Source organism: Boleophthalmus pectinirostris, unplaced genomic scaffold (assembly GCF_026225935.1).
Source record: "Boleophthalmus pectinirostris isolate CB_2022bp ecotype Guang Dong unplaced genomic scaffold, ASM2622593v1 HiC_scaffold_8, whole genome shotgun sequence".
Taxonomy (NCBI): Eukaryota; Metazoa; Chordata; class Actinopteri; order Gobiiformes; family Gobiidae; genus Boleophthalmus; species Boleophthalmus pectinirostris.
In genome coordinates this window covers 4,492,235-4,505,588 of record NW_026571515.1, presented here as the reverse complement: position 1 = coordinate 4,505,588, position 13,354 = coordinate 4,492,235, and positions in this window count along the sequence as shown.

Genomic DNA, 13,354 nt, shown 5'->3' with positions numbered 1-13,354 from the left:
GGATCCGCAGAGCCAGAGCTCTGCACACGTGAACGCCCCCTCTTAATTTAATCATCTTCCCCTCCGCAAGTCTGCATCTATTTTGACCTGGTGTCCCCAATATGAAGGAGCAAGAAGTTATGGATAAACTAAAGGCAGGAGAACTGAAAAGACAAACACGCACCGGTAAGAGTGAGGTGTGGAAAAGCTTCAAATTGATTGTTGAAAATGCTACAGAAACTTGCATTGGCTTTGCTGAATGTCGTCAATGTGGCGCTTTGCTTTCATACGAGAGCAAAAAGACTGGCACCTCGACGCTGAGCAGGCATTTAAACAGCTGTACTGGCAAAAGTGATGATCATCAAACATCTATATTATCATTTGTTTCAAAAAATAAAATATGACATTTCGGGTTTGCTTCGGGCTCGGGCCTGCAAATCAAGTTAATTGGTCGGGCTCGGGCTGGGTCGGGTTTTAATACCCGCGGGCCGGGTCGGGTCGGGCTGGATTTTTTAGGCCCGATCTCACCTCTAGTTGAAATGAGTTTCCTCCACAGGGTGTCTGGGCGCTCCCTTAGAGATAGGGTGAGGAGCTCAGTCACACAGGAGGAGCTCGGAGTAGAGCCACTGCTCCTCCATGTTGAGAGGAGCCAGTTGCTCGGGCATCTGTCCTGATGCCTCCTGGTTGCCTCCCTCGGGAGGTGTTCCGGGCATGTCCCACCAGGAGGAGGCCCCAAGGAAGACCCAGGACACACTGGAGAGAATATGTCTCTGGACTGGCCTGGGAACACCTCAGGGTCCCCCCAGAGGACCTGGAGGAAGTGCCTGAGGTGAAGGAAATCTAGAAGTCTCTACTTAGACTGCTGCCCTCGCAACCCGGCCCCGGATAAGTGGAAGAAAATGAACAGATGCTCTATAGTGTATTAGTTTTAATGTGAAGCACTTTGGTCAACTTGAGTGTTGTAAAAGGCTCTATAAATGAGTTTGATTGATTGAAATGTCTCTCAAAATATCCTACGTCTGTGTTTGCAAATTATACACAGGATCATTGTGCCACACCAGAAATAACCAAACCACAAACCATGATCGCACAAGATAACGCAGATTCGTGAGCAAGACTTTGTGGTGAGGTATTTGACTAGAATCATGATGCAAATGGGTGAGGTTGACACTGTCTGGAGTTATTTCCATAAAGGATTAACTACAGGCCTGGATAAACATGCTCCTTGGTCCTTGGCTCAGTTCATGTCATTTTAATTGATGAAATATAAATATGTGGGTTGTTTGTCTTTACATCTTTACGATGAATGAGACTCTTTCTCTTTAACACCGACTTTCCTTCACAGCAAACAATAACACAGCAAACAAACCACGGAGCAAAAGAGATTAAAAGTAGAGCTAATATTACATTCAACTCTGTCTCCTGAGTCCCAAATGTAAAGACAAGGAATTGGAATAATTAGGGATCTGAATTGGTCAAAATTGATGTGAAATTAACTTGATTCTAACAAAATCTCCCTCGATATATCCTACGACTGTGTTTGCAAATGATACAGACTACAGGACCATTGTGTCATTGCTGCAGGGAAAATAACCAAATCTCTAATCATCATTACACAAGATTAAGCAGTTTCATGAGGCAGCCTTTGTTTTGTACATATTTGACTGGAATCGTGATGCAAATGGTTGATGTCGAAACTGGCTGGAGTTATTTACGTAATGGATTGATTACAGTCCTGGATAAACATGCGAATAGTTTTGCTTAAACATTGAATCCAGAACAAGCATAATATAAAATAATAAAAACAATTTAAATAAATAATGTCTCTATAGCCTATCTGTAGCCCGTCACTATTCACCGGGGTCCCCATCTCTGAATTTTTGAGCAGTACAGACGCAAATGTGAAAAAAGAAAAAGATACCACGGTGGATGCCACAGACAGCCTATAGCAGAGGTATTCAACTAAAATTGGAGGAGGTCGCCATGAATCCACAGATTTGATTGGCTAAGTAGCGTCACATTAATACAGTGATGTAAAGTTCAGAGTCTAAACTGAATAGGTTCTCTTCAGTCGACTTATAAAATGAACTGCATTTAGCCTCGTGTGAGAAATGCTACAGTCGGACTAGATCCAAACCAGAGTTCTGAACCAGAGGGAGCAGCTGTGGTGTAGGCCGGGCTCAGAGGAGCTGGAGCGGGGAGTGATGTTTGGAGCCTTGGCCTGAGAAGAACTTTCCCCAGGAAGAACCAAGAGCGCGGAGGACGGGCCCCTCAGAACAACATAAAACCAACCAAAAGGGATTCACACTTCTGTCCGGATGCTTTGCACCACTTCGAAACCAACTGGAATACATGCATCAAGAATCTCGGACTTCCAGTCATTGCGCAATGCATACTGGGAAGGATTTTCCAAAAAAAGTGACCATCATGTTTGTTTTCCCAGTGGGGTTTGTCTATTCACAAAGCTGATCTTTTCAAGTCTTTTGAAACATATCACTTTTGTTTCTGGTTCTGATATTGTCATATTTTAGTTTTGGGATTCGACATTGTAATTGTTGTGGTTGTTGGATCCTAACAGCGGAAAACAGCTCGAGAAATGTGTTTGCGAACTCCATAACTGCAAAAGTGAATCAGATGTGTGTGACTGCAAACCTCGGTTCAAACTGTTTCTCTTCCCAACGGAATTGAAAAATAGTGAAAGGTGAAGGTGATGGGCAGGATTGATCCACAGGAAGAACCAAAAAGGAAACATTTGACTGACTAAATCATGATCCCTTCCGTTACAAATTTAAAATGTCAATGCCAAAGTGAAAGGCACCAACTGTTCACCAAGAAACACCTTCCACTGCAAAGAGACCAAGACGTGATGTTGCTGTAAAACCACAAGAACAAGAAAGTGCAGCTCAGTCTGTTTGTCTTCTGCTCCTCTCCATTAACAAACAGGATTTTGCTTTGTCGACGCTCCACATACAAAATATTCGCTGTAAACTCGGGATGATTTAGACAATCAAAGGTTACATTTTTGGTCCTTTCTGTGGATCAATCCTGCCCATCACCTTCACCTTTCACTATTTTTCAATTCCGTTGGGAAGAGAAACAGTTTGAACCGAGGTTTGCAGTCACACACATCTGATTCACTTTTGCAGTTATGGAGTTCAAGCCATTTTCTGCTGTTAGGATCCAACAACCACACAATTACGATGTCTGAATCCCAGAACTAAAATATGACAATATCAGAACCAGAAACAAAAGTGATATGGTTCAAAAGACTAGAAAAGATCGACTTTGTCAAAAGACACATCCCACTGGGAAAACAAACATGGCGGTTTGATGGTCACTTTTTTGGAAAATCCTTCCCAGTATGAATTGCGTAATGACCGGAAGTCCGAGATTCTTGATGCATCTATTCTCGAGAACGGAGGACAGGAGCAGCCCGCACGGACCTGCAGTCCACAGCACATTCTCACCCTCCTCACACGGAACCAGCGCGCAGAGGACGGCATGGAACCGCTTGGACCCAGTCCACTGCCTGTTGGTCTTGCTCGACCCGTCTGGAACCAACACATGGAGGACGGAGCTCAAAGATCTATCTAACCAACGCGCTCGGAGGACGGCACGAGACCAAGGACCAGACCCCCAGTCTCGTCCTGAGGGGCTGCGAGCTGCGGTGAGTGCTCACATATCTTTGACGCTGTTAACTGCTGCTGTCTCCGGGCTGATGTGCGGTGAGTTGTGTACAAAGTTCTACATGCTGCTGTGAGTTCATGGGGATAACTTGAGGTGAGGACGGCCCGAGGTGTTAACGGAGAACATTAATACCTTTCGCAATTAGAGGTACCTCTGTTCAAGAGTTAAGGGGAATATCAGACTGACCCTGTCTGGGTCTGTATGGGATGGCGTCTGGACTAATGTATATTTATTTTAACTAAATTCCCTGTCTCATTAAATAAATAACATAAAATAAAAACACCTCAGGACCCCCCTGGAAGAGCTGGAGCAAGAGTGTGTGTGGGAAGTCTGGAACTCTCGACTCAGACTGCTGCCTCCACGACCTCGCCCTGGATAAAGTGGAAGAAAATGGATGGATCGAATGATTTAGTTTGTTTTTAGTGTTTTGTTTGTAAAACAAATTTTATCTGTTGGTATAAATAAAGTTTCCTACCTACACAGGCTCAGCTGTGCCTTATGTCAAACTCATTTCTTCTGCTACCTGATACAGATGTAACTAAAACACAGATCTGTTTTACATAAAGTCAAAACAGAATCAAGCTGTATAACATATAAATCCTGAACAAGGATTCAACGAGGATCACAAGACCAAGAAGATTGGATCATGGAGGCACTATTTCTGCTCACAGTGGGATCATTAGGTAAGTACTGCATCTGACTATCTACTGCAGGTTTTCTATCAAATATTTTCAAATAAATAAAACTGGTGGGCCATATTTGTAACTTAGTTTAAATAGATGATCTTTAAGTCTTTATTTGTCTCTGTCTCTGATGGAATTACATCCATAGATTTATATGTGACTTCTCAAAATGCATTTCACTCCCACAGGGACATAAAGATCATCTCTTAATGTAGCACCTACACACACCAAACTTTACAGTTGTGTACATAACATGATTTTGACAGATTGTACAGAAGGAATTTGATATATAATTTTGAGACTGAATTATCAAAGATTTAACTAAAAAATAAGATATGCAAAACACACAACTCCAGGTCTGTTTATGAGGAGGAAACCACATTATAACATAGATCAGCTCTTTCTTGTTGACAGCAGCCATGCGGTTAACAAAGAAACATTTTTCCGATTAGTAAGTGAGATGACTAGTCTAACAGTGGTCCCTGCTCCTCTCTCAGCCCTGGCTCCAGTTTCCTCTCAACCGTTCCACTTTGTCTATGAGCTGAAGACCCAGGAGGAGGCGCGGAGCTACTGCAGACAGCACTACACCGACCTGGCCACTGTGGAGAACATGGAGGACGTACACACCCTAAACAAGATGGTCGACCGGAGCAGACTGCAGCTGCTCCAAACCTCCAGACGGAGTCCTCAATGTAAGTGTAGAGACATTAGTGGTCGTGGTGCTGGGGTGGATGTAGCACTGGTAGAATTAGTAGTAACGGACATTAAATCAGACAGTAAAGCTGTAAAAAAAAAGTTGTAGCAGAAATCCATGAATACCCGTTTGGTGTTGCCAGGAGGTTGTCAGACAAATGTATTGACCTGACACACACACGGTGTGTTCAGTCGTATTTTAAAAACTTGAGAGTTCATATGTTGTGTGGTCCATGTTCACAGCGTGCCTGGATCGGGCTGTATGATGACGTCAACATTTGGGGCTGGTCCTTCTCAGACCCAACCTCCTACAGCCTGGGACAGGAGAACTACAGGAACTGGGCTACTGGGCAGCCAGATAACAGAAATGCAAATGAGTTCTGTGTCCAGATGTATTCAGACGGACTTTGGAGAGACGTGCGCTGTTCCTTCCCAGATCCAGCCATCTGTGTGGATCTGACAGGTGAGACTCTGGGCTGGTTCCACATCATGCAGCTCCACTTCACCTTGACGCCGCAGAACTGACACAGTCGTTGTAGTGAGTGAGAGTCGTGTATGTGCAGCGCTGGTGCTCCTCCACTCCACCGTGCTCACACAGAATTACAGACCAACTCTATTTTGTTCTGGGCCGGTGTTCGGCCGAATCAACCACCACAGTTCAGAAAGAACCAAACAGAAAAGAGAAGAACATTCAGATTTACAAAGTAAACACATTCTATGATCTGATTAAAATAAAGCTTATGCTAACGCAGTAGTTCTGTGGCGCAGGGCAAAGAGGCGGAGCTGCATGATGCAGGTTTTGTGCTTAATATGATCCAATAAGCAAATAACTGTAGCTATTCAATTTCAGTTTAACGGTGATGAATATTGCAAGAATTTATGGACTAATACATTCTGAGTGAAGTGACCTCACATAAAACATTTGATCCTTCACGAGCTTTGAGATCCTCTGCACCTTGTTTAATCTGACAAACATTTGTTTGGGATACTTGGCACAAATAGGCACTCGGCAGTAAAATGTACATCTGGCACATCTGTCGTCAGATCCTACAAAAACACATTGTCAAAGGGCGTAAATATGCAGTTTTGCTGCTTTGTATAATCTACACCATAGCTGTTAACAAGAGTGTGACTTTATACATATTGTGTGTATTGTGTTTATAATCAGTTTATTACATTCCTAATTTAGACATAGGATTTTCACTATTTTTCATTATTATTCGGACATTCAAGGCCCAGCAACCATTTTAACCAATCAGTGATCACTCCCCCTCACTCCTCAACCAATCAGGATTCATCCTCCACCAGCACAACTTTTGGTAATTGTCATTGTTTGTGTTTTTTCCATCTGGGACAGTCACTATATACCTAGTTTATTTGTATTATTTATCAGTTATCCTTGTGATTCTGTGTCAGTTCAGTTTATGCTAAAATTATGTCAAACTTAAGTAATTACTTCTCATGTATGTTTATACCTGTGGTATATCTGTGGTTTAGTCCATATTATATCAATTCTGTAATAATTTGTCCTGTTTCTGATGTTCAAATCAGAAATAAAAAAAAAAATCTAAATGTACTTTATAAACAACAAAGTTAACCCAAGTGCTCAGGTAGTCGTCTTTTAACTGTCCCAAGAGTCCAAACTAAAACTCACGGTGAGACGTCATTCAGCTTTTACGGCCCCCGTTTGTGGAACAGTCGACCTGAGGATCTGAGGTCCGCTGCAAGTGTTCAGATTTTTAAAAGTAAACTCAAAACGTATCTTTTTAATTTAGCTTTTAATTGAAACTTTTACTTGTTTTATTATTATTATTATTATTATTATTATTATTATTACTATTTGCTTTTAATTAAATTGCCATTAATATTTTATTTAGTCTCCATCTGTTTTTAGCTCTCTATCTATATATTTACTATAACCTTTAGGAGCTTTATGTTTATGTTTTATTGTTGTATATATGCATGAAATAATGGGGTGGGGGGGTTGCTGTTATTTTTTAATATTGTAAATTTTTTCAGTTGCATGTGAAGCACTTTGTGCTACATTTCAAATGTATGAAAAGTGCTATACAATTAAAGTTTGATTGATTGAAGTGCAGTAAACGACAATAATTATAAAAGTCATTAAAATAGACACAGATTGCAAAAACATAGACACATTAAAACACACCAAACACTAAAAATGAAATGCTGAAGTGAACAGGTGAGTTTAATAGTTGATTTAAAAACCAAAAGGTGCAGGATCAGTGTATTCCAGAGTTTTGGATCCACAACAGAGAAGGAGTGGTCCCTTTTGAGTTTTCTCTTTGATTTTGGGACCACGAGCAAAGAATGATCTGCTGACCTGAGCAAGCGTACAGGGGCATAAAGCTGAAGCAGGTCGGACAGATAATGTGGGGCAAGGCCGTGGAGGCATTTAAAAATACTTTTAAAAGGATTTTAAAATCAATATGATAAGAGACTGGGAGACAGTGCAGGGACATTAAATTGGACATTTGGTTGAGCCCAACATTAAGTGCATTACAATAATCTGCACGGTTAGTGAGAAAAACATGCACTAAACTCTCAAAGTGATGCCATGAAAGACCAGGCTTTAACTTGAGCCAGTTGACCAATAAAAAACAAAAACTTCTTTTAATGTGTACTTGGACCAGCAGACGTTCACATTTTTCACTGCACTTTGCTGCAGGCCGTGATGTGTTCAAGGCATAGACTGTATAAAAGAAGTGAACTAAGTGAGGTCACTCACAGCGTTCAGCGCTGCTCAAATGAAGCTCCTGATGTTCATGGTTACAGGAGCAAACCTGAAGCCAGGCTCTATAGCCAAAAAAAGAAAAAAAAAAAAATCATCATGTGGACCAGGTTAATACGAACCTTTTCAGACCAAAATGACGAGGCTCACAGCAGCAGTTACAGAGAGACGGACGACAAGATCCTAATGCAAGTCAACTGGAGCCAGGGTCAGAAGGAGCCGGAAGAACCTCCTGGAGAACTTCCTATTTACCACACAGTGGCTCTCACATTAACTATGTCCACTCATATATACGGTCTATGGTTCAAGGGCACTTGATCTCAATTTCTATTATTACTATTACTATTACTATTACTATTATATAATTATTGCTGTGCACCATTTAAGTGATTCAGTTACAATACTAAATCTGAGGCACATCTTACCCTACATTGGCATTACTAAACAATAGTGTTAGTGTCCGTGTGCATTCTGTTTTGTTATTGTCTTGACATACCGTTTTGCCTCCTCTGGACAAGTGAAGTCTCGTTGTACTAGGTACAACATAGGTGATACCTAACTTGGCCGGGTGAAGAATGCTGTAGCACAGTCATGTTGGAAGAGAATGGGGCCATTTCCAAATTGTTCCTACAAAGTTAGGACCATAGAATTGTCCAAAATCTCTTGGTATTCTGAAGCATTTAGACTTCCTTTCACTGGAACTACTAAGGGGCCAAGCCCAGCTCCTGAAAAACAACCCCATGCAGCCAGACAAGTACCGTTCTCTTGGCAACCGCCAAACCCAGACTCGTCCATCAGATGGAGAAGCACAATTCGTCAGTCCAAAGAACGCGTGTCCATTCTAGAGTCCAGTGGCGGCGCTTTACACCACTGCACTTGGTCTCTTGGATGCAGCTGCTCGGCCATGGAAACCCATTCCATGAAGCTCTTCACACACTGCTGAGCTAATCTGAAGGCCACATGAAATTTGGAGGTCTGTCCCGATTGATTCTGCTGAACGTTGGTGACCACTTTGTTTTAATCCCACTGACAGGTGACTGGAATATTTAGGAGAGAGGAACTTTCACAACTGGACTTAGGTGACCTCCTATCACAGTCCCACGATGGAATTCACTGAGCTCCTGAGAGCGACCCATTGTTTCACAGATGTTTGTAGAAACAGTCTCCTTGCCGAGGGGCTGGATTTTAGACACTTGTGACCATGGAAGTGATTAGAACACCTGATTTTGATTATTTGGATGAGTGAGTGAAAACTTTGACAATATAGTTGTATCAGCAAGGTTCAAAGCTCATAATATTGTTGTCTGGGATCCACACTCGTTCTCTCTCTATTTTCTATACATATATTTCTCTAAACTGTATTTTGTAGCCATTCTCAGTCCAAACTCAAACTCGGCCGTCCAATCAGGTTTGTTTATTTCAGTGACATGTTTGAGCCTGGCTCGAGGTGGGACAGAGGGAGTGGAAACCAGACTGAAATCCCTCTGTATAAAATATACAGATATCAGAGATCATTCTGGATTTGACAGACAAGTAATCTCACAGTTAAACAGCAAATTCTACCACAGACTTCTGAGTCTGGGGATTCTAGGATGTGGTGATGTCACACAAATGTCTCAGAGTAAATGCATACAGGACTTATCTTATTAATCTTAGTGAAAATCTGACAGACTGTTTCTGTTACGTCCCAGGACCCTCAGAGACCTTTGTGCCCACTCCTGACTCCTTCACCTGGGAGGAGGCTAAGCAGTACTGCAGGCAACACTACAAAGACCTGGCCAGGGTGAAAGACGCAACCCAGAACAGCCAAATCGCAGCCCTGCTCCCCTTTGCCAAAGCCTGGATCGGCCTCATGAGGCAGCCCTGGAAGTGGCTTGACGGAAAGAAGTCCACTTTCTCCTTCTGGAAAACCGAAGCCCCAACGCAGCCTGATAACTCTGAACAACTTGAGCACTGTGCGGTGGCAAACTTTGAGTCCGAAGGAAGATGGGAGGATTCAAACTGCGACAAGATGAGGCCTTTTATCTGTTACGGCCCTGGTGTGTATCTTGTTATTCTTCAAAATGAGATGAAATGACTTGGATTCTTGATTTTCACAAATCACAAAGGACCCAATTTGTCTCCATGTGTTTGAGAAAAGCTGGAATACAATACATAACCTACCATTTTCACACACTAGTTTGTTTATTTGGTCTGCACCAGGCAATACAATTGTTATTATGTAGCATATAGACTAGTGTGGTGCTTTCACACTGACAAACGAATGTTTCATCAATGTTTATCTTCCGGTAAAAATAAACGGCCATTATGGGAACAGCCCGACGTTTCGTGGTACCGCTGTTCCCCTGGGGAACATCGGTACCTTAATTGAGAAAGGTACCGCTATTCCTCGTATCTCTGTTCCCTGGTGCCTCTGTTTCCCGGGAGAACAGCAGTACCTCCAATTACCAATACCGATGTTCACTATTAATACCACTGGCTGTCCTCATCTCAAGTTATCATCAACTCTTATATCAACTCTTAAAACAGCAGCATGTAGCTTAACTTTCAGATAGATCCAGAGGCTCCGTCCTCCATGTGCTGGTTCCAGACGGGGACGAGCAAGACCAAGCCTGGATCCGTGGGGTGAAAGTGAGAATGTGCTGTGGACGACAGGTCCGGGCGGATTGCTCCTGTCCTCTGTGCTCGAGGACTGTGGCTGGTACTGAGGTAGTACAAAGCATTTAAACAGAAGCGCGAATCCCATTTGGTTCGTTATATGTTATTCTGAGGGGTCCGTGCTCTTGGTTCTTCCTGGGAAAAGAGCTTCTCAGGCCGAGACACCTAACATCACCTAACATCCAGCTCATCTGAGCCCGGCCTGAACCGGAGCTGCTCCCTCTGCGTCTGGAGTCTGGTTTGGATCTAGTCCAACTGTAACATTTCTCACACTAGGCTAAAAGTGGGGCATTTTTGAAGTTGAATCAACTGAATAGGCTATTGCCTATTGCCATAAAATTATTTGATTCATTAATAGCCTAAAATAACAAATACTGGTTACTACATGAACACGAGGAACACCAGGACCTCTCTGGGTGCAGGTCCTGATATTCGAACATAGGACCCCCAATTGTGACTCACTCTGATGTGATACATTCACACATTAAGACTTGCTCTGACCTTCATGTATTACGTTCTCTTTTGACAAAATATTAAATTCGGAAATGAGTCACGACAACAAGCTGTTATTGCACTGGAGTCGAATAGTGCGTCATTTCAGGCAGAGGAGACGTGTCCCCTCCCATGATGCATCTAGAATAGTTCGTTTAGAGCTACTGTCTGTGGTTTGGGCCTGAGTTCGTGTTCACACCAGAGGAGCCGCAGCAGAGTCTGGCATTTAGTGTGGAATCGAGCGGACTGAGACCACCTCTTTTTAATTCCTCTTGAGTTAGTGCGGATCCGAATGTGATTGGTGCTTTCACACAAACGAAAACGAACTGAACTAAGAGCTTTTGGTTCGAATGGATGGGTTGGTGCGCACCAAATACTGTCGGTGTGAAAGCACCCTAAGAACTGAAGTCATTTTAACTCAAGAAGATAATTGTACATTAAATAACAACAGAAACATACTAACTACACAATTATTGAATCATTTGTTCTTTTGTTTCAGTGAGGAAATACAAGCTTAAACTACAGCTGAAAACGACCACTGCAAATCTAAATGAGCCTGTGGTGATGGAACAACTGCTCCAGCAAGTGAGTCACATTAGTGTCACGTAAAGGCAGAGCTTCATCTGTATTAAAGGAGATGCACTGTGCAAAATTGACTTTTCAGAGCTTTTACTCATGTTCAGTGTTGGGAGTAACAGATTACATGTACCAGAGTTACATAATCAGAGTACTAATTATGAGTAACTGTATTCAGTTACAGTTACTGTTTCAGTGAGTGGTAATTGGATTACAGTTACTTTGTTGAAGTCAATGGATTACATGGCGGTATTTTCCTGTTTTCACATTTTGGGCTATATCCCTTTTTTTTTCTTTCTTTTTTTTCCCGGTAATTCCACTCATTGCCGTTGTTGTATTTAGAGTGATTCATGCATGTTTGAGGAACCTTAAGGGCCGTCCACACCAAGGCGTCAAAGCGTCCAGTTTCAATGTAAAGTCTATGTGGACGCGCGAATAGAGCGTCCTGCGTTTTTGCGGCGCGTTTTCGGCGTCAGCGCGGCGCGAATCTGGCGTCGACGCGGCGCGTCTTGAGCGTTTTGGCGTCAGCGGCCAAGATGCGCGTCCAAAGCCGTCAGCGTCAAAAAGTTGAAAATGCTGAACTTTTCGCATCAGACGCGCCGCGTCAACCAATCAGGGACGAGTATCCAGTGACGCAGCGACGTTATTATCAGGAATCAAGACCCGAGAACCAGAACGAGAACCACAAACATGAGCGGAGCATAAATATATACGCCACAATCACCGAGCCGATCGCGAGGACTACACCAGGACCGGACCAGGACCAAACCAGGACTCGACCGGGACTAAACAAGGACTAGACCGGGAGTAGACCGAGACTAGACCGGGACTAGACCGTGATTAGACCAGGACTAGACCGGTATTAGACCAGGACTAGACCGGGAGTGTCATTGGAGTATAAATATATATACGCCCCAGTCGTCGACCCGATCTCCTCCGCTGATGTTTTATGTTATAAAAACACTAAAGTCTCTCTCAGTCTGGTCTGACATTGTTTCGGGAAAAGAGCGGGACCGGGCTCTTGTTTCCAGGGCAACGGACGCGCGTCAAATATTTTTCTCCCGTTCGTCCACGGCGTCAAAGACGCGCGTCGGGGGCGTCTAAACTCAAATGCAAAGGCTCCAAATAGAGACGTCAAGGTGTTTTTTGACGCTTTGGTGTGAACGCCCCTTATACATATGCTCCGATCAACCCCGGCCACCGCTACACACTAGTGCTGTCACCACACGCAAACTTCAAACTTGATTTTTCAGTACTTTTGGCAATCCTAGTACAAGCTTGTTTCTCGTTTGTTTTACCTTGATATTGTGATTTCATATGTGCAAATTATAAAATAATGGTCCACTCGTGTCAAAGATTATAAAAATATTAAAGAAGACACATTGTACTTAATTATGATTTAAATGTATTATTTTTTTAGATCGCTCTACATGTGGGGAGAGCCAACTTCACTGATCCGCCCAACGTCAGCTGGATTAAAGACGCCAACGGAAATGTTTTTAACAAAACAACCACCCCGTAAAAATGTACTGAGAACTAGAGATGAACCAATGAACCACATACAGACCATCGAAAACATCTCTGATAGACTAGAGTGAAACTTTCAAACCTTTATTTCAGGACATTTTGATTATTATGGCTCACAGACAATGAAGAAAATCTAAAATTCTGTGTCTCAAAATTAGAATAGTGTTAAAAAGTTCAATATTGGGAAGTCGTGGTGTCACACTCTAATCAGCCAATTAACTGAAAACATCTGCAAAGGTTTCCTGAGCCTTTAAAGGTTCCAAAACATGTCTCACTGACCATGGTGTTTCTGTGCTTGATTGTCCTG